Source organism: Dromiciops gliroides, chromosome 1, assembly GCF_019393635.1.
Source record: "Dromiciops gliroides isolate mDroGli1 chromosome 1, mDroGli1.pri, whole genome shotgun sequence".
Lineage (NCBI taxonomy): Eukaryota > Metazoa > Chordata > Mammalia > Microbiotheria > Microbiotheriidae > Dromiciops > Dromiciops gliroides.
This window is the reverse complement of record NC_057861.1, coordinates 253,869,462-253,893,834: the sequence shown is the minus strand read 5'-3', so window position 1 is coordinate 253,893,834 and position 24,373 is coordinate 253,869,462. Positions and strand designations below refer to the sequence as shown.

Genomic DNA, 24,373 nt, shown 5'->3' with positions numbered 1-24,373 from the left:
ACAACAAATTAAATAATAAATCATCTATTATAATCAACCCTCATATATTATCTGTTTTCTAGCACATCTACTTTACTTATTATTGTTTTTGAACAAATTATTTGCTTAGACTTACTTTAAAATTAATTTGCATTTCCTGAGCACACAGCAACTGATAAGCAGAAGAACAAGGTACCAAAATGTACTGAGTAAAAAAAAAAAAATTTTTTTCAATGTACTGAGTGATGGTGGCCAACCAAGTTAGGACTCCCCCCATCTCCCCCGTAAGTGATTTGCCCAGGGTCACACAGCTAGTAAGTGGCAAGTGTCTGAGGCCGGATTTGAACTCAAGTCCTCCTAAATCCAGGGCCGGTGCCTTTTCCACTGTGCCACCTAGCTGGACCCCAGGACTTTTTTTTTTTTTTAAGTCCATTCTGCATACTTCTTGTTGAAAAATGTATTTTAATGTACTTTACATTTGATATGAACATTTTGCAATTTATTAGTAAATAAAAAACGTGAAACCATGAATTTAAATCTAATCTGGGAATTAGAATTAATTTCTAAGTAAAAATGAGCTATTTGGACTGATTATGCTTCATGTAGTTGAACAAGTTATAATCAGAACTGTTTCAAGAAAACAGAATACTCTGGCACTTAAGAATCATGCAGTGATAGTGACTGAATATTATTGTGCTATAACAAATGAGGAGCAGGATGATTTCAGAAAAGCCTGGAAAGACTCGTATGAACTGATGTATACTGAAGTGAGCAGAACCAAGAGAACATTGTGTACGGTGATGGCAATATTATATGATGAACTATGAATGACATAACTGTTTTCAGCAATACAATGATCCAAACCAATCCCAAAGGACTAATGATGAAGCATGCTATCAACCTCCCAAGAAAGAACTGATATTGATTGTACACGGACTGAAGCATACTATTTTTTGCTTTCTTTGATTTTTTTTCTTTTATTGAAGTTTTCTTATACAACCTTGCTAATGTGGTAATGTTTGTTTTATATAATTGCACATGTATAACCTATATCTGATTGTTTGCTGCCTCAGGGACAGGGGAGGGAAAGGAGGGATAGAATTTGAAACTCAAAACTAAATAAAAATATTAATTTTTTTAAAAGACAATTAAAATAAAACCAAATAAATCTCTTTTAAAAAAGTTGTGCAAGCTGGAACATCCAATATCAATCATATGCTTAAGACCTAACAAATATTGCTATTTCTATCTGAAAAAATGGAGAGGAGTTTCTTTTGCTATGGTAACAAAGCGAATGCATACATCTATGTATACGTGTGTGTGTGTGTGTGTATGTGTGCATACACAATCACAAAATTCAAATTTTTTTAACAGAAAAAAATAGTAAATTTTAAAGAGTCAAGTCAGGCTTTTTTCAAAGTTTCTAACCATAATATGGTAAGCCAAATAACAATTTCCTTACAAGAATAAGAATGGATCATTGCTTCCTATATATTCTCCATAGGTGAATTAAGGACTGTAATTACATATTTATAAATGCAATCAGTTAAATGATTATAATATATATTAAGAAAATTAAAAATACATATTAAGAAAAAATAACTAGTCAACATCTACTCATGCCTGCAAAAACTGCCAAATCTATCAAATCTATACCACAGGTGGAAAGCTGAAAACTGCATACTACCCAGGTGTCCCAAAAAGAATTATAAGTACCCTATTTGCCATCATTTTTAGAATTATAGATTTAGAACTGGAAGAAGCCTGAGAGTTTATTTAGTCCAACCCCCTTATTTATACATGAAGAAACTAAGGACTAGAGAAGTGATGTGACTTAAGTCACACAGGTAAACCCAGAATTCAAACATACCCAAGCTTTCTGATTCCAAATACAGTGCTGTTTCTATTGCATTAGTCTGCTTTGCTTCTTTTAAAAAAAAAAAAAAGACTGATTTGGTATTCTGTCCAAATTAAGCTTAGTTATAAAGAAGTAGAGTATCCTGGGCCACACAGGCAAGAAAAGGAAGAGGGGAATGACGGCAGGAAAGGGGAAGGGAGCAGAGGGAAAGGTAGAAAGAGAACACGCTTCTTAGTTTATCCATAATCAACACATAATAGAATTATCATTTCATAAGGGGAGACATTTCTAAAGTTTTACTTAGGTTCTTATTGGATTTGTGAGTTGTATTCTTTCCACCAAAACTGATACACCACTTACTTCTAGTCTAATTATTTCTATGCCTTTGTCTACTGAGCAGTTTAAAAAAAAAAAAAGAGGGGGGCAGGTAGATGGCACAGTGATTAAAGCACCGGCCCTGGATTCAGGAGTACCTGAGTTCAAATCCAGCCTCAGACGCTTGACACTTACTAGCTGTGTGACCCTGGGCAAGTCACTTAACTCCCATTGCCTGCAAAAAAAAAAAAAAGCAGTAAAAAAATCCCTCATCCTCAATTCCCTATCCATGATGATCATTAGGACATACATATGCAATGGGCCTTGAGACCTTCAGGAAAAGGCATCATCTAAATAAATATTTGTATTATTAATATGAATTATTTCCTAAAATGCTATTTGCAAATGGCTATAGATTAAGTTGAAAATTAGGCTAGAAGTTCTCCCAAGATCATGATCCACAGGTTTGTGAAAAAAAAATTTTCCCTTAATGCCACTCCCCTTTGATTAGTGGGCACACCACTAGAGCCTTCTGTAATTTCTTAGGAGGACTGAATTGGCAAGCGGATATGACATACTTCCCACAATAATGAATGTTTCATGTTTAAATAACTTGCTAAGTAGTTAGTAGTCACTAAACAAAAGCACGAGACTCTTAGCTCCAACAAGATGAGACTGGCCTAGCAACATGTTATAAAAATTACCTACTAAATAGTCCGATTTATTTGCCTCACATACTCAAGTGTCAAATTCTTAGACCTGATAAAGTAGATCACTGCAATTCTTAAAACCTTCCTCAAATGTAAGAGTTTATTATTTGATAGCTCATAGTAAAATGGCTAAAATCTATGTGTTTTCAGACATATATATATATACCCATTATAGATACATTTTAAACATATCCTTTTAAAGAACTGATATTGAACACAGACTGAAACATGCTATTTTTCACTTTCTTTCATTTCTTTCTTTTATTCAAGTCTTCTTATATGAAATAATTAATATGGAAATGTTTTACATAATTGCACATGTATAACCTATATCTTGCTTACTGCTTCAGGGAGAGGGGAGGGGGAGTAAGGGAAGGAAGGATAGAATTTGGAACTCAAAACTTTAGATAAATATGCTAACAAACAAATAAATAAGAAGCAAGCAAATAAATAAATAAATGAGTGGATGAATGGATGAATGGGTAAATAAATAAATAGATGAATTAAATAGATGAAAAGATAAATAAATAGATGTGTTCTCTTTCTTCATTTGCAGTGATACCATAGCACCATTATTTGAGAACAAATCATTCTTCATGTCAAATATTATCAAAATATACCAAAACAGAAAAAAGAAAAGTTGAATTACAAATTAACCTTTCTTGGAATATTGCCTAAAAACAAAACAGTGATTATCATTCAATTTAACTCAACCATTGATGTTGATAATAATAGCATATTAGCTCACATATGTATAGTTCTTTATAGTTTAAAAATACTGATAAGGTAAATAATACAATTATTATTATTCCCATTTTACAGACAGAAAAACTGAGATTCAGAGATTAAGTAACTTGCCTAACATCAAATGGCTGGTAAGTGGTAACATTTGGACATGAATGAATCCAAGTCTTTTGATTCTCAGAAAAATGCATTTTAACAACACCCTGGTACAAAGTCTCTAGTTTTACTCTCTTCTAATGTTTAAAGAAATCTATTTGAAAGGATTAACAAATAATGGGAAATATGCTGAGCCTGTGAATTCTGAGAGCCTTATCCTATGACATACACAACCATCCTTAAAAGAAACACCAACCACAATGGTCATCAATGGATATTTGTACTTCAAGGGGTAATGAAGGATGAGGAAACACTGACCCACAGGTACAGTCTGTTTACAAATCTCTAAACAAACAAACCAAGTAAATCTTATCCCACATCAACCTTTTTCAGTTTTATCTTGGCAATTCACCATTATAAGTCTAGGGATGCTCAAACTAAAATCTCTACTACATATTATAGCCTTCACCCATAAAAAAAGAGAGACAAAATTCATTCCATAGGTGGGGTTTCACATTCACCTGATAACTTGAAAAATTGAAATGTTATCAAATGTTTATTGAGTACATATTATGTGAAAGCTGCAATGCAAAAGATGTTATGGGGAAATACAATCAAATTAAAGACATTCCTTGGCCCCACTGAGTTTACATGCAAAACAGGGAAAATGCGACACATATGAAGAAAGTCAACAGTAGCATATGTCAAGCCTTGAATGAGTGGTTGACAAGGAATTATCCCACAGTATGGACGAAGTCAAGTTCACAATGGTAGGCCTGAATTATCAGTCAAGTTAAGCTGAAGGGGAGATAAGTTCTCCAAGGATGGGCTGGGCAAGATAAGTAAAGAGGGCAGGGGAAGTGCCTAGAAAAGAGGACAGAGAATATGCCTTTGGCATGATTGGAGGATAAGAAAACCATTCTGGCTCAAACAGTAGGTTTGTGATGAAGAACAGCAAGCAATAATGTTTAAAAGGTACATCTGGGCTACATTGTATAAGCCAATTGAACACATGGTTAAAAGGTCATGATTTTAGTGTGACGGAATGAACACTGAATCAATTCTGGCATTAAACAGTTGCACGAATCTGTAAAGTGGGCAGGTTGTACTACATGATTGCTAAGGTTCCCTCCAATCATAAAATTCTATGAATCTCTGAATTGATCCTACAGACAGCAGAGAGCAATGCCAATCGCTTCAGGAAAATCAAAATGTCTGTGGTATAAAAGATGATTGAAAAGGGAAGAGACTGAATATACAAATGCTGGATTAATTAATGTAATAGTCCAGGCATATTAGTTCAGACATGCCATAGTCCAGAAAACAAAGGTCTATTCTGGAAGCCAGAACAGGGAAAGAGAAATCATTTCAGAGTCTTTACAAGGAAGAAATAACTGACAGGGCTTGGTGATGGCCATGAGGCAGAATTGAAAGGGAGAAGGAGAAAGTCAAAGATTACTCCCAAGATTTCAATACTAGATGACTAAGAGAATGACAGCATTGAAATAAAAAGGAAAGACTTCTATGTCACATGAACAACAAGATGGAGGACTAGACATTTTTTTTCTGATCCCCACAATCTCTCAAACCTCTCCAAAACAGAAATTATGCACCTAAGATAAAGCAATTCTGCTGTCTCTGTGGTCTAGGACACCAAGCATCTAAAAGAAGGTAAATTAAAAAATGCCTAAAACCCATGAATTACTAACCCTGAACTCACTCAGCACTCCATCCTAAACTCCACCCCCCACGCTACTGGAAGTAAGACTCAGCGACCAAACACAGCCTTACTTATTGTGGGCTTTTATTAGCCCACCCCCATAACCCTGTTTCTGACCCATCCCCCCACCACCTAGCTCCAGGCCACAGAAATGTGCTTAGACATGGAAAGACAGACAGCTTAAACAGAAGAAAAATCCTGAGGGCCACAACCCCAAAGCACTAGCACTGTAAAACTGTAAACTACTGGTGTCTGTACAGACGTAGCACCAGCAGAGCCCGCGCCAGAGCAGACCCTTTAGTCCTTAAAAAGTCTACTGGGGGAAATTGGAACTCCCACGGGCAACTGGCATCTGGTGGAGAGAGAGAGAGAGCGCATAGACTCATGGAGAAGATTTTGAAGCATATGGGGAAAGAAGGTAAGTAGAAGAGAATCCGGCCTCAGACACTTGACACTTACTAGCTGTGTGACCCTAAGTAGTAAGTCACTTAACCCCCACTGCCCTGCAAAAACCCCAAAACAACAACAATTAGTGGTGGGCTGCATAATCAGTAATGGGGTGGAAGAGGGGCCCTACCCTAGGACAGGGTCTTCTCTATTACGTGCAATAATTGGCACTGTTCTGGGAGTGAGGCACAATGGAAAAGTGGAATCCATAGGATAAAGTCTACAAGGCACTGGTATAAATCACCTAGAGGGAAGAGTCTAGAATGGATATCTTGGAAACTTCTATTGCATGAGGATGCAAAGAGAGAGACCAGATAATTTTAAGGGTCATGTATCCAAGAACAAGGGTCTAAAGTAGAAAGAATGAAAGGATGGACAATGAAGAGTAAGAGAAATCCTTTTGGGAAAGCAATACAAAAAAGTGAAAATTTAAAAACCAATGAATAGAACTAGCTGAAGAGGGAAAAAACGGGGAATCTTCTTGACTAGGAGGGAAAAAGGGAGAAGATAAACGCAGGAGAAAAAGAGGAACTAATAAGCAAAACCCAAAGGGAAAGGGGCAACAAACAAAAGGAAGTGTTTAGGGGTCAGGGGTAGAAAGCCAGTGGGAACAGATTAAGGTTAAGTAATTGGAGGAACACAATACTGTGTTTAAAGCAGAAGAGGGGGAAATCATAACTTGAAAAAAACAATATTAGAGACAGATGGAGGAAAATATAAACTTAACTCTCATAACTTTGAATGTGAATGTATTAAACAATTCAATAAAGTGAAGTGACAGATTGAATAATAAAACAAAACCCTACAATCTGTTGCTTACAAGAAACACATTTATAAAACAAAAGACAGACAAAAAATAAAACTATGGGGATGAAAAAAATTTACTATGCATCAAGTGACTCCAAAAAGGCAAGTGTTATAATGATGCTGACAAAGCAAAAACATTAAAAAAAAATAAAAAGGCATAAACAAGGAAACTATATTATGCTGAAAGGAACCATAAATCACACTGATATCAGTAATAAACTTTTCTGTTCCAAATGCCTTGGCATCCAAGTTCATAGAGGAAATATTATCTAAGTTACAAGAAGACATGACACAATTGTGATAGGAGATTTCAATATCTCTCTCCCAGTTCCAAATAAGCCTAACAGAAAGATAAACAAAAGGGAAAATATGGAACTGAAAAAATTGCTAGAGAAACTAGAGTTAAAAGTATCATGGCATTCTCTAAATGGGACAGGAAAAGAATAAATAAATTTATCAATACCACATGGAACTTAAAAAAAAATCTGACAATGTAGTAGGTACAGAAACATTGCAAACAAATGTAAAAAAGCAGAAATAGTTAATATATCCTTTAAAAACTGTAATGTAATAAAAACAGCAACTGATCCAGAGACTACGAACAAAAGATACAGATTCAAATGTAGACTACAATAAAATCCTAAATAATGAGTGGGTCAAAAACAGATCACTGAAATAACAACTATGAAAATGATAATAATGAAACAACATACCAAAAATTCTAGGACGCAGCTAAAGCAGTAGTTTTCAAATGAAGAAGTATGAAAGGACACCTCCAACCTACCCCTTCATTGGAGGTTCAAGGCCCATAAGTGTTATATATTACACATGTTTTTAGTATTTTTCAATGTACTAATAAGATGTGCTGATTTTTTTTCCATTCTAATAAAATAGTATTTTTATATGGTATGGCTTTCAGGGAGAGGAATGGATACTTAGTATAACTATAATAATGTAAGAAACAGATGATATCAATAAAAACTTATTTAAAAAAAATAAATAAAAAGGGATGTCTTGAAGTGAAAGTCTTTTTGGTTGTGTGTTGAGAGAGAGTTAAGGAATGATTAAACATACATGGTGAGTCTGGGGAGAGAGTAGAATATTCAAGTGAAATTATCCATCATAAACTTAAGAGATATAGAATTGAAGTCTAAGATGGAAGCCTAAACCAGATATGTAGATTATTAAATGAGACAATAGTCCACAACTCACTGCCATCATATAGTATCTACAGAAGAATAATAGGGTTAAAGAGACAGAACTATGGAATAATCCAGTCTTCTCTTTTTCTATTCAATTATGGACCCAGTTCATTGTCTATCTACAGTGTCTGTCCATGGTATATATATTCATGGACTAACTCTAAATCTTATCCATCCAAATGCATGTGACTTTCATTGAAATCATTGTAAACACATTTTTAAACTGTGGTATTTTATTACTATTCTTATATTTGTCTTGTTACCATTATATCAGTGTTTTCCCACTTCCAACAATATTATCATATGCTGTTGTTGTTAAGCTGTATCTGACTCTTTACAACCCCTTTTAGGATTTTCCAGGCAAAGCCACTGGAGCAGTTTGCCATTTCCTTCTCTAACTCATTTTACAGATGAAGAAACTAAAGCGAACAAGGTTAAGTGACTTGGCCAGAGTCATACAGCTAGTATGTATCTGAGGCCAAATTTAAAGTCAGGTTGTCCTGACTCCAGGTCCAGGGCTCTATCCACTATATCACCTAGCTACCCTATCCCAAGGTGCTTACCATATTCCAGAGGGATTAAAACACATAAGAAAATGAGAATAGGTAGAATATGATAGAGAGGAAAGGAAGATAAAAACAAAGTATGGGGTGGACTTGGGGAAAAGGATGAGAGGCTTCATGAAGACACTGGTACACCTGGACTAAGCTCTGAAGAATGATTAATAGTCAGTGATTAGGAAGGGGCTCACTCAAAAAAAATCATGTCAGATCTTGTAGATATACCTTAAATTACATATTCTATCTTTCCCTTGAATCACCTCAACAAGTCAACCATTGGTTGCACAGAGATGACTGGTAAGAACTTAACTCATTTTATCACACATCAGCAGACACGTCAGGAATTCTTGTCTTTTCCTGAATACCAGAAAAATCAACTCTTGAATATTTGTGGCAGGAAATAGTTTAAAACTGTAAGAAAAGATACAGAAACTTTTATTTTCTTGTTTTGATATTTTATTTTAAATACATTATCAAATTTTTATATTTAGACTATACACATTTTTGCTAGTAAAAAAACCAATTTGGTAAAATAAGATACTACAATGAAGTAATTCTGGTTTTCAATAATTCTACTCATTATATCAAATATCTTTTTTAGGAATTGGGTTTTGTAATAAGAAAAGGAGAAAATAGCAGATCAACCTAAAGAATAAAGAGAAAGAACAAGAATTAGATTTTTAGGAAATTTGACATCTTTCTTAGATTAATCAGTTCATTTCAAATTGTGTGGTGTCAACTTAATATGATAAAACACAAATCCTCCGTGTTTCATTCCTCTCTAGGCTCTATTCTTGACTCTCTGGACTTTCTGCACCATGGCACAGAAGGCTCCTTACCCTAGAAGCTGAATCCACCCCTGGGTTTTCTCACATTGGAATACCCTTGGTTCTGGGGCCCCTTCCTTTGATAGGCTGGATACTACCAGAACCTCCATTTTAAGGAAAACATCTTCATTTCTCCTCAAAATCTATTCCCAATTCATGGACTTTCTCTACCACGCCCAGGCCTGGGGACCTCCCCCCATTTACCCCCAATCTCCACTTTTAGCTTTCTTTTATATGCTGCCTTTCTCCATTAGAATGCAAGGTCCTTGGGGGACAGTTGCTGCCTTTCTTTCAGCTTGAAGCTTTATTCCTAGAATTTAGCACAAAATAAGAATTTAATAAATGTTTATTTACTTGACTTGTCCCTAACATAACAGGTCTGAAGGATTAAAAAACTATGTAGAACAGAGTATGTGTATGATTAAAATTTTCCAACACATACAAAAGAATCCAAGATAAATTGTTCTTTTAAATGAATAATATACTCTAAGTGTCTATTCACAAATATGACTGTTCTGCTTTCTGGGTAACATTAGTAGAATAATGTTCATAATTGGAATAGTAATTTAATACAATCTTCTTGGCTGACAGAAAAGGCAAGGAGGCCAGATACCTAGCATTGCAGAGTAATGGTATTCAAAATTCCAGTGATAACTATGAAGACCATAAAGAAGGGATTTTAAAACTTGTGCTAAAAGTAGTCTTCAAAAAAAAATAAATTAAACTGTATTTCAAAGTGTGGTATATAAGATGCTGATAAATATGAGGACAATCTAGTTCAACTGAGTTCCTAATACAACTGGATACTACAGCTGGTGGATAATGGGTAACGCTGATGAAGAGCTTAGAGAAATAAGAACTAGAAGATGACAATCAAAACCATCAAAGCGGCATTCCTACAAAAGAAAAAAGACATTACCCAAAACAGTCAAAAGATTCAAATGAGCTGCTTCTAATGTTTCTACATTTGTTTACATGACCATCTTCCCAGTCATCCAAGACCCAAACTTAAGCATCATCTTGATTCTACCCTTTCCCCACCCTCTATAGCCTAACACTTGACAGGTCTTACTGATTCTGTGTATACCGTGTCTTATGTCTGTCTCATCCTTTCTAGGTTCCCACTTTAATCATTCTAGATTAGGCTCTCATCAGATTTCCCTTAGCCTATATATAATAACAGCCTCCTAAAAAGTATTCCTCACTCTGGTCTGTACCTTCTCCAATCTATCCTTCCCCCAACTACCACTGCAGTCTTCATGATACCTCATTCTGATCACATCACTTGCTCATGACCGGATAAATGAACGAATAAAAAGGCATTTCTTAAGCACATACTATGTGTCAAGCACTATATTAAGTGTTGGTGATACAAATGCAAAAGGGAAACTTACATTCCAAACAGGGGAAGAAAACACATATATGGAAGTGGAAGGCAGGGGATGACATTTTGCCTTATAAAGTTACCTTCCATAGCTCCTCATCACATACCAAATGAAGTATAAACTATTTATGGGAACATTAAAAATCACTCCCAGCAATCTCTACTACCTACAATCTATTGCAATCTACTACTACTGTGCTAATGACTCCCTAATTCCCAAACAGCCAGTCCCATCACTTGAGGGAGCAAGAATTGTTCACCTACTGCTGTCTATTTCTTGGCTTTTAACTCCTTCTTAAAGTGTAGCGCTGCTTCCAGGACACACTGTTGGAGCTACTGCGTGGCCCAAGGCGTGACTGGGCTTCTTCTCAGCCTGCCTGGCCTGTCTCACCTATTGTTGTAATGTTGCTCCAATCACCCCTTTTCCTCCTTTATCCAACTTCAATTCACTTCACTAATCACCCATCACTATCCACTTGGTCCATTACAATTCCAGCTCTATTCTTGATCAATTCCCATATAACTAAAATTCCTCCACCTCCCTTTAATTAAAACTTAGCTAGACCTGAAGATAACACATCCTTTGCAACTCTCTTCAATGGTGACCATTCCTTTGCTCCTTTACCTTCATTCACAGGACCAAAGAGAAGAATAGGAATACTTCTCATTAACCACTGCCTCTTTCAGACCATTCCTCTACCACCATCCTTTTTTTTTCCTTTCAAAGTCCATGAAAATAGTTTGAACACCCTATGCTACTACCATTTAACCAAGTATCTTCATTCTCCCAACTTTTTTGGTTATTTAGTCTTTGGCTCATGATTATCATCTCCATCCCAGCCCCTGACATCATTAACATTCAAGTTGACAAATTCACAGAAAGTCTGATCCCCTAACATTGCCACCCTAATGCCTTTTTCCATTCCACTAATATAGTTAACTCTTACGCTTCCTATCTTTAGAAATCGCACTGCCACTACACAGAAAACAAATTCAACTCTCCAACTTCAACCTTCTATATTTTACTTTTCATACTATCTCTGTCTCGGAATACACTCCTTACCCTCAGAGAGCTTTGGTCTCCTAACATTCTGATTCTCTTGGTCCATCTCTCCTACTATAATTTCATATGTCTCCAAAGCCACCCATCAGTCCCCAAGATTTACCACCTTCAATACTTGGCAGGATACTACCATCTCAATTCCCTTGCTTCTTTCTGACTTGTAAATCCTGCCTTCTACAAGTCTAGAATGTGCTACTTCTCACCTCTGCCTTGTAAAATCCCTAGCTTCCTTCAAAAAAAAAACAAACAAAAAAAGCGTCCAGTTACTACTTCCTGTATGACTTTTCAGGATGCTCTGTGCATATGTACCCTTTCCCTCTTAAAAAGACCAGATGTAACAATATACTTTGTTTTTGCTTGCTTGTGTATGTATGTATGAATGTACTCTGTGTGTGTGTGTGTGTGTGTTTGTGTGTGTGTAGTAAGCTTCCAGTGGACTGTAAACCCTTTGGCACAGGGACAGTTTACTTTTCTTTCTATAGCTCTAGTACAGTGCTTCCCCAAACTGTAAAAACTTAGTACATTTTTATTGAATTTAACTGAATACCTGGGCAATACTCATCATCTGATGCCTCCATTTCTGCTCTGGGGCTACTAAGCAGGACTGGAGAAATTCATGAAAGCAAGTTAAATTATATCAGTTCCCCCATGTCATAGTGGCGCCTTCAGTGCTGCTCAGTAATCCTTTTAATCTGCATCTTATCTCGTTCCCTACAATAAATACAGTGACTGTACCAAACCTATCCTTCTCCAATTTCTCCACCACAACCTGACTTCTTTCCCTTCCCTCACTTCCAACATCGCTAAGGTGATTCAAGCTATACTATTGGAAATAGTCCTGTTCCTCCCTCCATTTCTCAACAATTCTCAACATCACACCCTATTTTCCTTCCTTCTGGTCACAGGAAAGGTGGCAGTACTCATTAAGATTAATCCTCCCACCCATGCCCATGTCACTCCCCACCTGGCTCCTTTGAGATTTTATTCCAACACTCAACCTTTCCTTCAATTCATCTATTTCCAATCTTCCTTTTAAATTTTTTCTCCTCTTTTCCCATGTCTATGACTTCCCAAGATGAAAAAAGAAAAAAGAGGCATCTTCTTGATCTTTCTATCCTACTCAGCAACAAACCCCTCCTCCCACAAAAGTTAGTATATTCCTAAAGTTTTTGGAATAGTTGTTGGAATACTGGTTGCCACCACTTTCTCAGTTATCCACCCTCTCCTCTGAACTTGCTACTGCAGTGCAACTGGTCTCTAATAGCACCAATGATCTTAAAATCATGAAAGTCAATGCCCCCCCCCCCCCGCGCCAGTTATAATATTCCTCAACCTCTGCAACGTTAGAAACTAACAATCCTATCCTATCCATTCTGCCCACTTTGGATAACTTCTCTGTCTGCATCAAAGATGTCATATTCTACTACTTCTCCTACCTCACAAATCACTCCTCCGCAAAGAATGCTGGGTTTCTGTTTCCAGTTTCTCCCTTCTCCAATCCATCCTCCATACAGCTGCAAAATTCCTAAAACACAGATTTGACTGTCACTCGCCTACTCAAAACTCTGTAGTGATTTCCTATTGACTTTAGGATAAAATGCAAAATAGTCAGTAGGGATTTTAAAGCCATATAAGAATATGGCTTTAATATACTTTTCTAGGCTTCTTTCACAATTTATATTCTTCCTCATGTACTTTGTGTTCTAGGCAAAATGTCCATCTAGTTGTTCTTCCCCCCCTCCCTGAATCCCACAGATTGGGAAATGGACAAACAGATTGTGGTACATGAATGTGAAAGAGTATTACTGTGCCATAAAAAATGATGACTATGAAGAATTCAGAGAAACAAGGGAAGACATTAAATGATATAAAAATAAGGAGAACTAGAGGGCAAAAATTATTACAATAATGCAAAAGAACCAAAATAATAAAAAATAAAAAGTTACCAAATCCTGAATCCTAGTGTAATTATGATGAGCAAGCTGATCCCAGGAAAAGTTTATAAAGTACACTTTCAGAGTAGAGGGGGTGGAGCCAAGATGATGGAGAAAAAGTGGGAAGCTATCTGAGCTCTCCTCAATTTTCCTTGAAACAACTTTAAATCATGCCTCAAAATGAACAGAACCCAAAAAAGAATGGGGTGAAACAATTTCCCAGTTGAAGATAATGTAAAAGGACTGTAAGAAAGGTCTACTTCATTTGGGTAAAAGGGGAGCTCAGACCAGAGCAAGTAGTGCCTTGGCAAGCCAGCAGGAGGCCCTAACCTCAGCACAAATCAGCAATCGAGGACCTCTGGTCCCAGCTCAGCAAGCTAGCAGGGCTGCAGTGAGGCCTCCAGCCCAAACACCGCACACTATTGGTCAAGCTCTGGCAGGCCCGTAGGCCCTAGCACAGTCAGCATGACTAGGCCCAGAGACTCCAGCATAGCTGTGAACTGTCAATCCCAGATGCCCTAGCTCAGACTGCCAGTGACCAGGTCCCTAGTCTCCCCCAGGACAAGAAGCTTTCAACCTCAGGAACAGAGCTCAATTTTAGAAGCCATGAAATAGGCCAGAAAATGAGCAAAAACAAAAGCAAAGCCCTGACCATAGAAAGCTACTATGGTGACAGGGAAGGTCAGAACAAACTCAGAAACAGACATCAAAATTCCTATATTCAAAAACTCAAAGAGAAATATGAATTAGTCTAAGACACAAAAAGTCCTCTTGACAGAGCTCAAAAAGGATTTTTAAAATCAAATAAGAGTGGCAGAAGAAAAATTGGGAAAAGAAATGAGTTATGTAAGAGGATCATGAAAAAAAGAGTCAGCTTAGAAAAAGAAAACAACTCTTTAAAAAGTAGAGCTCCCCAAATGGAAAGAAGTACAAAAATCCACTGAAGAAAACAGCTCCTTAAAAGCAGAATTGGCCACATGGAAAAGGAGGTACAAATGCTAACTGAAGAGAATAATTCCTTAAAAATTAGCATTGGGCAAGTGGAAGCTATGAGTCTATGCAACAACTAGAATCAATCACAAAATCAAAAGAATGAAAAAGTAGAAAAAATGTAAAATACTGACCTGAAAAATATATCCAGGAGATATAATTTATGAATTATTGGAATACCTGAAAGTCATGATCAAGAACTCACTATTTGACAAAAACTGCTGGGAAAACTAGACAACAATATGGCAGAAACCAGGTATAGACCAACATCTCATATCATATAACAAGATGAGGTCAAAATGGGTACATGATTTAGACATAAAGGGTGACACCATAAGCATATTAGGAGAGCAAGGAATAGTTTATCTGTCAGATCTATGGAAAAGGGATGAATTTTTGACCAAACAAGAGACAGAGAGCATCCATTACTAGATGTAAAATGGACAATTTTGATTATATTAAATTTAGAAGTTGTTGCAAAAACAAAACCAAGGCACCAAGATTAGAAAGAAAACAAAGCTGGAAAACAGTTTTTACAAGTGTCTCTGCTGGGGCAGCGAGGTGGCACAGTGGATAAAGCACTGGCCCTGGATTCAGGAGGACCTGAGTTCAAATCCAGCCTCAGACACTTGACACTTACTAGCTGTGTGACCCTGGGCAAGTCGCTTAACCCCCATTGCCCCACAAAAAACAAAAAAACAAAACAAAACAAGTGTCTCTGGTAACAGCATGTTCATGAACCTATATTTATCTTTGACTTTTCTTCTCCTTTTCCTTTACTTTTCACATTCAATCAATGCCTTCCATCACTTATCAATTTCACTTCGACAACATTAAATATCCTCAAAATTCTCTTTTTTATTCCCATTGCCATAACCCTAGAACAAGACTCATTAACATCCACCTTGACTACTCTAATAGCTTCCCCTCACAGTTATTCCAGACTCTACTCTCTTCTAATCCATCCTTCATACAACTGTCAAAATATCTTAATTTATGCAGACATCTGATTATATTACTTTTCTTCTCAAAAGTCTTTAGGCATTTACTACTGCCTACCAAGTAAAATTCATATTCCTCTGCTTGACATCAAGACGCTCCACAATCTGAAAGCATCTTACCATATTACTACACTCTATGCATCTCACACTACAGGACAGCTGGAGTCTTCTTTGCCACCTAAATATACACAGTGCACTCTGAATCTTAGTTCAAACCACTTACTGTAAAGAGCTATGCCATTTCTTTGGACGTGCACTGCCTAATATTGTGCAGTCCCATCTTCATTCTGGAAATTTTCTATCCTCCCAATGTGCTCCTAATAATGACCAATCAACAGCAATAATTTGACAAAGTTAATATGAAAGACAAGCAACTGTTACTTACAAATTTGGGACAATTTATTTTTTTTTAAATCTTGCCTTTTGATGTAGCTAATAAATCCTCCTATCTTTTAACAGTAAACTATTACTATTCTAAGCCTAGGGGCTATAATGGCAATAGAATATATAGGTTAAAAATGTTTTTAAAAGTAAACAGAGTCTTTGTTGATATACATAGGTCTCAATTACTTAATGGCTCAATGATGAGTGAATTCCACTAAGTTTATGAGTGTGAGAATCAGAGCTCTGCCCTGAGGAGAAAGCATGTGACTTGGTGTCTGGAAGTTACATGTATAGAACCACCTATAGTCATGTCAATCAAAGCTACCAGCCAATTAGCTTGGAGCTGTGTGTGTGTGGACGGCCCTGCTTTCTGTTTCACAGATGGCTTCTGAGAGAAGCCACTGAGGATCGGGCTCTTTTTCATTCAGACATCGGCTTGGCAACAGAACTTCACATGGGCTGTTAGGAAAGGAGGCTCCCTCTTTTCGTTCCGGACTTTGGCTTGGTGGGAGACAGAGAAAAGGCGGACATAGAAAAAGAGAGGAAAGTAGATAGAAAGTAGATAGACTTTTCTGGCGTTATGGATCCCATGGGTTGTCTTTACTCTTTAATAAATCCTTAAAAGCCTGAACTTTGCGGAATTTATCAGTAAATCTTAGCCAGTTTCCCCCCAAAACTGGAGGGGGGGGGCATGTTAGGATCCACATTTAGATTTTAAACATCACATGGTAAAATATTTGTGCACATACGAAGAGTAAGCCAAGAGAAAAACACAATCTTCCATTCAGATCTGAAAACAGAATTCACCCCAAACTGGAAATCAGATATGTAGCTATCAGTTAGGAGTACCAACCTCAAGGCACTGAAAACAAGATGGAACAAAACAGCTAGAAAGGAAACATACAATCCTACTCTGGAAGACAGACAGACCAAATGGCCACGTTAGTCCCTTCATACCCTCTGCTTCATTTTGATACCTAAAATTTAATTCACAATTTCATCTTTAAGATTTAATTTGAACAAAATTTGAACAAAATCACCCACCAACAAAAATGATGAATTTAAAGGTGGCTTATGTTTTATAAAAGGCATGGCTGGTGATTTACTATCTTCTCAAGAACTTATTTTTTTAAATTCTCTAGAGATATTTGGCTATCAGTAGCAAGAACAGCAAACTAGAGACAAGGATTTTGGTGTAGAAATCATGATAGGTATAAATTCATACAATTTTTATGGCATAAGGGTTTTTTTTTACTTAATCATAAAGAAAATCCCTATCAACATAAATTTAAACTTTTCTAAAACCTACTATTTCCGGAAAAGACTTTTTTTTTTCTTAAATTGAAATGTGAGATATTAGTTGGTCCAAACGTTCTGGAAAGCAATTTGGTAGTACAGGTCATTAACTGTGCATGTCTTTTGACCTAGAAATGCCACTATTAGGCATATACTCTTAAGAGTTAAAGAAAGGGGGTAGCTAGGTGGTGCAGTGGATTCAGCCCTGGCAGGAGTCAGGAGGACCTGAGTTCAAATCTAGCCTCAGACACTTGACACTTACTAGCCATGTGACCCTGGACAAGTCACTTAACCCCAACTGCCTCACCAACCAAAAAAAAAAAGAGCTAAAGATAGAAAAGGCCCCATATATATACAAATATTTCTAGAAGCTCTCTATAGCAAAAAGTTGGAAATAATATTGGTGTTCTTCAATTGGCGAATGCCTAAAAAAATCATTGCATACAAATATAACATAAATGCTAAATATTGTTGAGCCTTAAGAAATGATGAAAGGAATATTTTCAAACAATCCTGGGAAAGCTTGTATAAACTGAAACATAGTGAGGTAAGTAGAACCAGGAGAACAATTTATATAATAACAACATGATATATAAAAAATAATTTGAAATACTTAAGAAATCTGATCAACACAATGACCAACCACGATTCCAGAGGGCCAATGATGCAGCAAACTACCCACCAGCTGATAGTAGTACTGGACTAGTGACTATGATTTCACTGAACAGCAGCTGATTAAAGTTTTTATAAAGTTCAAAAATCAACCAGAGAGATGTTAGCACAGTGGTTGCCACTGTGGATAAAGCACTGAGCTCAAAACTAGGAAAGATTCATCTTCATAAATTCAAATCCAACCTCAGACACTAATGACACTAACTAGCTATGTGACCCTGGGCAAGTCACTTAACCCTGTATGCCTCAATTCGTCATCTGTAAAATATGCTAGAGAAGGAAATGGCAAACCACTCTGGTATCTTTGCCAAAAAAAACCCAAATGGGGTCACAAAGAATTGGACACAATGAACAACCACCACCACCACTAGTACTACCACCAGCAACAACAGACTTTTAGACACCCTGTATAACAGATTCAGGGTTTCATATGCAATCTTTTTATTTTTTAAAATCAGTTACTTACATAGAAATTAAAAATTAATATTCTATTTGAAGATTTTGGTGGTTATTGATTTGTACTAAATCTACTTATGAATGAATCTCTATATGATTTTGACTTCTATCAGGCTTCAGGCTATACAAACACAAAATTATTCTACTAATTTTCTTATACAGCAGTTTCTCTGCTATCTCTTAACCTGAAGCCAAATTCTCTCCAAGGTAGGTCATATTTAGACAAGGATCACAGGACTTGCCAGAGAAGGTAGGTCTTCGTTTTTACTTCCTCATTGCAAAGTCCCTCCTCACCCAGAAAATCATACCCTAAGCAACAGTTTTACCTCAAAGGGAATACTGCAAACACAGCTGACCTGTTCATTTTTCCCATCCTTCCCCCCAAGCAAACTCACTCTGGACTGGTAACAGAACCTTAGGACCCAGGGAATACAGAGACTTTAAGCCAGAATCCAATCCTTTAAAATAACAGCAACATGAATCATTTCTGTCCTCAGCAGATCCACTATCAATCATACTGTATATGGTTCTAGATGGCCTAGCAATACTCATACCTGAAATACGACTTTTTAAACTGTCTATATCAAACATGCTGACTTATGATTGTCAAGAACTCCACACCTCTAGATCACCAAAATGACAACTTTTATGGTTACTTTAAATTTATCTGGCATGCAGCAGAACAGGAAATAACAGTCCCAAAATACTACCTTTGACTACATTAGGATTTGGGTTTTTTCTCCCCTTTTCCCAGAGAACCTTGGAAGGAAAGCAATTCTTAAGAAAAGCCAAAGATTAAACAAAGCAGAGCCGAAGGATTAGGGGGCTGCTCAGACTCTGACGTAAATAGTGCAGGACAAGGAAGAGGCCCAAAATGAGCAGCATATTCCTGTCTCTGCCCTACATTGCTACTGGATCTTCTGTGGCTTTTTCCAATCCTTTTGGCTCCTGGCTGCCATGAAAATGGCCCGCACCCACATTCTGTTCATAGGGTTGGATTAAGCCATCCACTGCCTTTTTGCACAGAATTCAATGAGAAATGAAGGCTTTTAGTGAAATTTTCAACTTCTCCACTAACTTTACCTGAAATACTTTCTCTACTTCACTATATTAAGGCATCATAGCAGTAGGAAGCAGAGGTTGGCTCGCTGGATCTTCCTCTTTTTCATTCAGAAACCAGTGCATGGCGACAGACAGAGAAAAGGAGGGTCCCTCTTTTCATTTGGGACTTTGGCTTGGTGGGAGACAGAGAAACGGTGGACAGAGAAAAAGAGAGGAAAGTAGATAGAAAGTAGATAGACTTTTCCGGCGTTATAGGATCCCACGTGTTGTCTTCACTCTTTAATAAATCCTTAAAAGCCTAAACTTTTGCTGAATTTATCAGTAAATCTTAGCCAGTTTCCCTCCCAAAACTGGAGGGGCAAGTTAGGACCCACATTTAGATTTTAAATATCACACACAGGATGAGAGATTTAGAGTTAAGATACACACCGACATACATATGTATGTCGGTGTGTATATAGGTATACACATACATAAACATACATACACACATATATCCTATGATATAATATAGTCATTTGTCATTTATAGGATCATAAATTTTGGGGGGAAACAGTTTACATCTTTATATGACAAGATGATACTTATAACTCAATTTTTTTTGGTGAGGCAACTGGGGTTAAGTGACTTGCCCAGGGTCACACAGCTAGTAGGTGTCAAGTGTCTGAGGCTGGATTTGAACTCAGGTCCCCCTGAATCCACAGCCGGTGCTTTATCCACTGCTCCACCTAGCTGCCCCCCAGATCATAAATTTAAAGGTGGAAGGGACCTTAGCATCTACTGAGTCTAACCTTTTAAGGCTAGTATGATTCCCAGAGAGAATAAAAAACAGTCTGTTCCAAGTCCATAACCTATCTCCTAATCTCAACTAGGTATTTCATAACTAAGTATCACTGATAAAAGTGAGAAAAGCCATAGAGGTGAATGGCTCAGTAAGGCACACTGACATTCATTACAGGAGAAAAAAGCCCTAGGGGCAGCTAGGTGGCACACTGGCTAGAGCACCAGCCCTGGAGTCAGGAGGACCTGAGTTCAAATCTGGCCTTGGAGACTTAAGACTTACTAGCTGTGTGACCCTGGGCAAGCCACTTAACCCCAATTGCCTCACCAAAACAAACAAGCAAACAACAAACCAGAAAAAAAGCCCTAATGCATCTGATACTCGGTCAGGGGTGTGTGTGTGTGTGTGTGTGTGTGTGTGTGTGTGTGTGTGTGTGTGTGTGTGTGTGTGTGTGTACACACACACACACAAAGATATAGGTGGAAATATATATTTATACACACATATATAAATATAGAAAGCATATACTATTATGATTTAATAATAATTTTGTTTTGTGGGTTGTCATGGCCAAAGAATTCATCATCAAATGGCTAGCCCCCTGGTGATGAGCCTCTCCACACCAAGTCAGGCTGGCCTCAGAAAGCAGAAAGTCTGTGGCCAGGACCATATTTCCTTGTACATCAGCACTCCTCTGACAAGGCCTTAACAGACCCGGGGTCTCCTCCATACTATGATGCAGTCTGAGAGAAGGAAAATCTAAAATTAATCATTATGAGATATGGTATTAAAAAGATAAACTAATACATTTAACTCTTAAATTTGCATTATAAATCCAACAAGTTACAGTGAGCCAAGAAAAGGACTGAAAAGAAGAAGGCTACACTTCATTATCCACATTCTTTGCTGGTAATATCTTAATATATGAAAGGGAAAAAAAAATCTTCCCCACTTTCCAGGAACTGCAACAATTTATTCTGTCTTTTAAAGATAAAAAGGCAAGCAAAACACATTACTAATGATAGCTGTCTTTAAGTATCTGAGGGCTGTCATGTGGAAGAGATATTTGACTTGTTCTATTTGGCCCCAGAGGGCAAGACCAGAAGGAACTGGTAAAAGTCACAAAGAAAAAATGTAGGTTTTACGTAAGGAAAAACTTAACAATTAGCATTATCCATAAGTAGAATGACTGCGGGGAGGTAGTAGGTTCTTTCTCATTGGAGACCTTTAAGAAGAAGCTGGATGAGCACTTACAAAGTATAACATACAGGATATTCTTTCTTTCTTTCTTTCTTTTTTTTTTGGTAAGGCAATTGGGGTTAAGTGACTTGCCCACAGTCACACAGCTAGTAAGTGTTAAGTGTCTGAGGCCGGATTTGAACTCAGGTACTCCTGAATCCAGGGCCAGTGCTTTATCCATTGCACCACCTAGGTGCCCCCCAGAAGATTCTTTCTTGCATGTGGGTTATTAGGCCAGCTAGTTACCAAGGTACCTTTCAACTCTGAAAATTCTGTGCTGTTCAAAGTTTAAGAAAACTTAAAGCAAGTCACTATTATAAGATGTTGTCTAGAAAAACACTGGCTCTACAGCAGTAAAAGAACATTTTTGACTATTCATTACTGTTGAGCTAAATTTAAAATTGTACTCTGAAGACTATGTAGATTTTACCCATAGTGTAATCCTATAGATGTGAATTTCATTGTGCTTCTGTAATGATTTCTTTCAATGCTGTTACTGTCATTTGCACGCATGCACACACACACACACACACACACTTTACCAAAATACAAAGTTTGTTATTTAGAAATACAGAAATTTTTTTGTCTTTTTTTTTTTTGCAGGACAATGGGGATTAAGTGACTTGCCCAGGGTCATACAGCTAGTCAGTGTCAAGTGTTTGAAGCTAGATTTGAACTCAGGGCCTCCTGAATCCAGGGCTGGTGCTTTATGCACTGTGCCACCTAGCTGCCCCTAAATACAGAATTTTTAACAGACCCTGTTGGCATGATTGCATGGCTCCTCCGAAAGTGCCCAGAAACATGGGAGGTTGGAATAGAATAGAATTGACTCAGACCTGAGGACATGAAGGACACCAGCAGGATGAAGGAGAAAAGGAATTCAAATGTATAGGACAGTACACAGTTGAACTGGTCAATTACTATATCTGAATATGTTAGAGAGCAGAAAGTGAGACAAACTTGGTAATGCATTGAGAGAACAAAGCAGGACAGAGGGACTAGAAGTCAAAGTGAGAAAAAAAAATTTAGCACACATGAAGCAGTCAGAGAGATGAAAGGCTAGGAAATGAAGAACATATAGGAAGAAGAATGGCACTCTCTACTCAGTGATGAACATTCTCATCTGGTCATCATCTCAGTGACTCTGAACTGTAAATCGTCATCCAAAACCCATTCCTTTCCTCCACCACCCAGTTCCTCATTCTTGTCCCTCTAAACTCTCCCACTTTAAAATTTCAACCAAACGCCAACCACCAGCCCTTGCACTGTGCCCTCTGGGATGCCTGTCCTATAGGAAACAAAATTCCCTTTATCTTCACTTTTTTCCTTTCACACTCCTTCCATTTTCTAGCTATCACTAAAACCTGGCTTCCCCTGACTACAACTTTATTTCTTTCCCTTGGCTCACTGGTCCAGGCAGGGGAGTTAAGAAAAATGAAAGGTCCTTGGGGATAGGACTGTTTTTAATTTAGCCTTCGTAATGTAGCCTTGTATATTGAAGGCACTTAGTGAAGGCTATAATACTAGAATGGATAATAAAAATTATCAGGTAGTGACATATTTTATTTTAACAATATATAAAACAAATATCAAAGACTATTAAACACTCATTTGGGTAAGGTATTAGCCTACCATCAGTTTATTCTAATTGAAATCCCTTGAAAATCTGTGCATGGAAAGTAAAATGAAAATACAGCAAGCATTATAGGTTGTCTTAACTTGAAAGTTTTTTTTAAAAATGACTGTCATTTTCCCTAAAGTTCATGAAGAGGATAATGTAAATCAATGTTTCACCAAAGATATTTTCTTTGTTGAGTTCACTATCTCAGTTTAATTAAAAGCCCTTTTTTTATATTCCCAGAACCCCTTTAATAAACATTTATAAATGTCTACCGACTATGTGCCAAGCATTGTGCTGGGACCTGGAGATACAATTACACACACAAAATGATACCATCTATTCTCAAGGAGCTTACAGAATAGAAGCTTTGGGGGGGAGGAGGGGGGGGAAGAAGAGTGAGTGAGTGAGTGAGTGTGTGTGTGTGTGTGTGTGTGTGTGTGTGTGTGTGTGTGAGAGAGAGAGAGAGAGAGAGATTACACACACAAACAGAATAGATACAAGTAATGGCATAGTAGAAAGAGAACTAGATCTAATGTTAGGTGAGTATATTTGAATCCAGATCATCTACTTATTACCTGCACCAGGCTGATAAATCTTTTATGCTACCTGAACCTCAGTTTTGGTTAAGTCTCTCACTAGGTAGTGAGGAATGGTTGAACAAATTGTGGTATATGAATATAAAAGAATAACTATACCATAAGAAATGATGAGAGGGTCAGTTTCCATGAAACCTGGAAAACCTTCTATGAACTGATGCCAAGTGAATTAAGCAGCAATAGGGGGCAGCTAGGTGGCACAGTGGATAAAGCACCAGCCCTGGATTCAGGAGGTCCTGAGTTCAAAACCAGCCTCGGACACTTGACACTTACTAGCTGTGTGACCCTGGGCAAGTCACTTAACCCTCATTGCCCTGCAAAAAACAAAACAAAACAAAACAACAAACAAATAAATAATTAAGCAGCAATAGGAGCACAATTTATAGTATAAAAAAATTATTGACTGCATGACCCTAGGCAAATCATTTAGTTCTAAATTTTTCTCCTTCCCTTTCCTCCCTCCTCCCCAAGACAGAAAGCAATTTCATATAGGTTATATACATACCGTCACATTAAACATATTTCTGCATTAGTCATGTTGTGAAAGAATCAGAACAAAAGGGAAAAAAAACTCAAGTAGAAACAGAATAGTTCAATCTGCATTCAGAATTCACAGTTCTTTTTTCTGG

At 37.2% G+C, this 24,373-nt stretch overlaps 1 protein-coding gene and 1 long non-coding RNA gene across 3 annotated transcripts in view; both read right to left on the bottom strand.

Annotated features, from left to right (window-relative positions):
* SPIDR (scaffold protein involved in DNA repair) overlaps positions 1 to 24,373 on the bottom strand; it is a 591,441-nt gene that overhangs the window by 515,134 nt on the left and 51,934 nt on the right. The window lies entirely within an intron of this gene.
* LOC122725910 lies at positions 9,073 to 23,975 on the bottom strand. The gene is made up of 3 exons (XR_006352767.1): positions 23,844 to 23,975; positions 13,149 to 13,237; positions 9,073 to 9,083 (listed from the first exon to the last, which is right to left on the bottom strand). It is a non-coding gene; the product is annotated as an uncharacterized LOC122725910 (long non-coding RNA).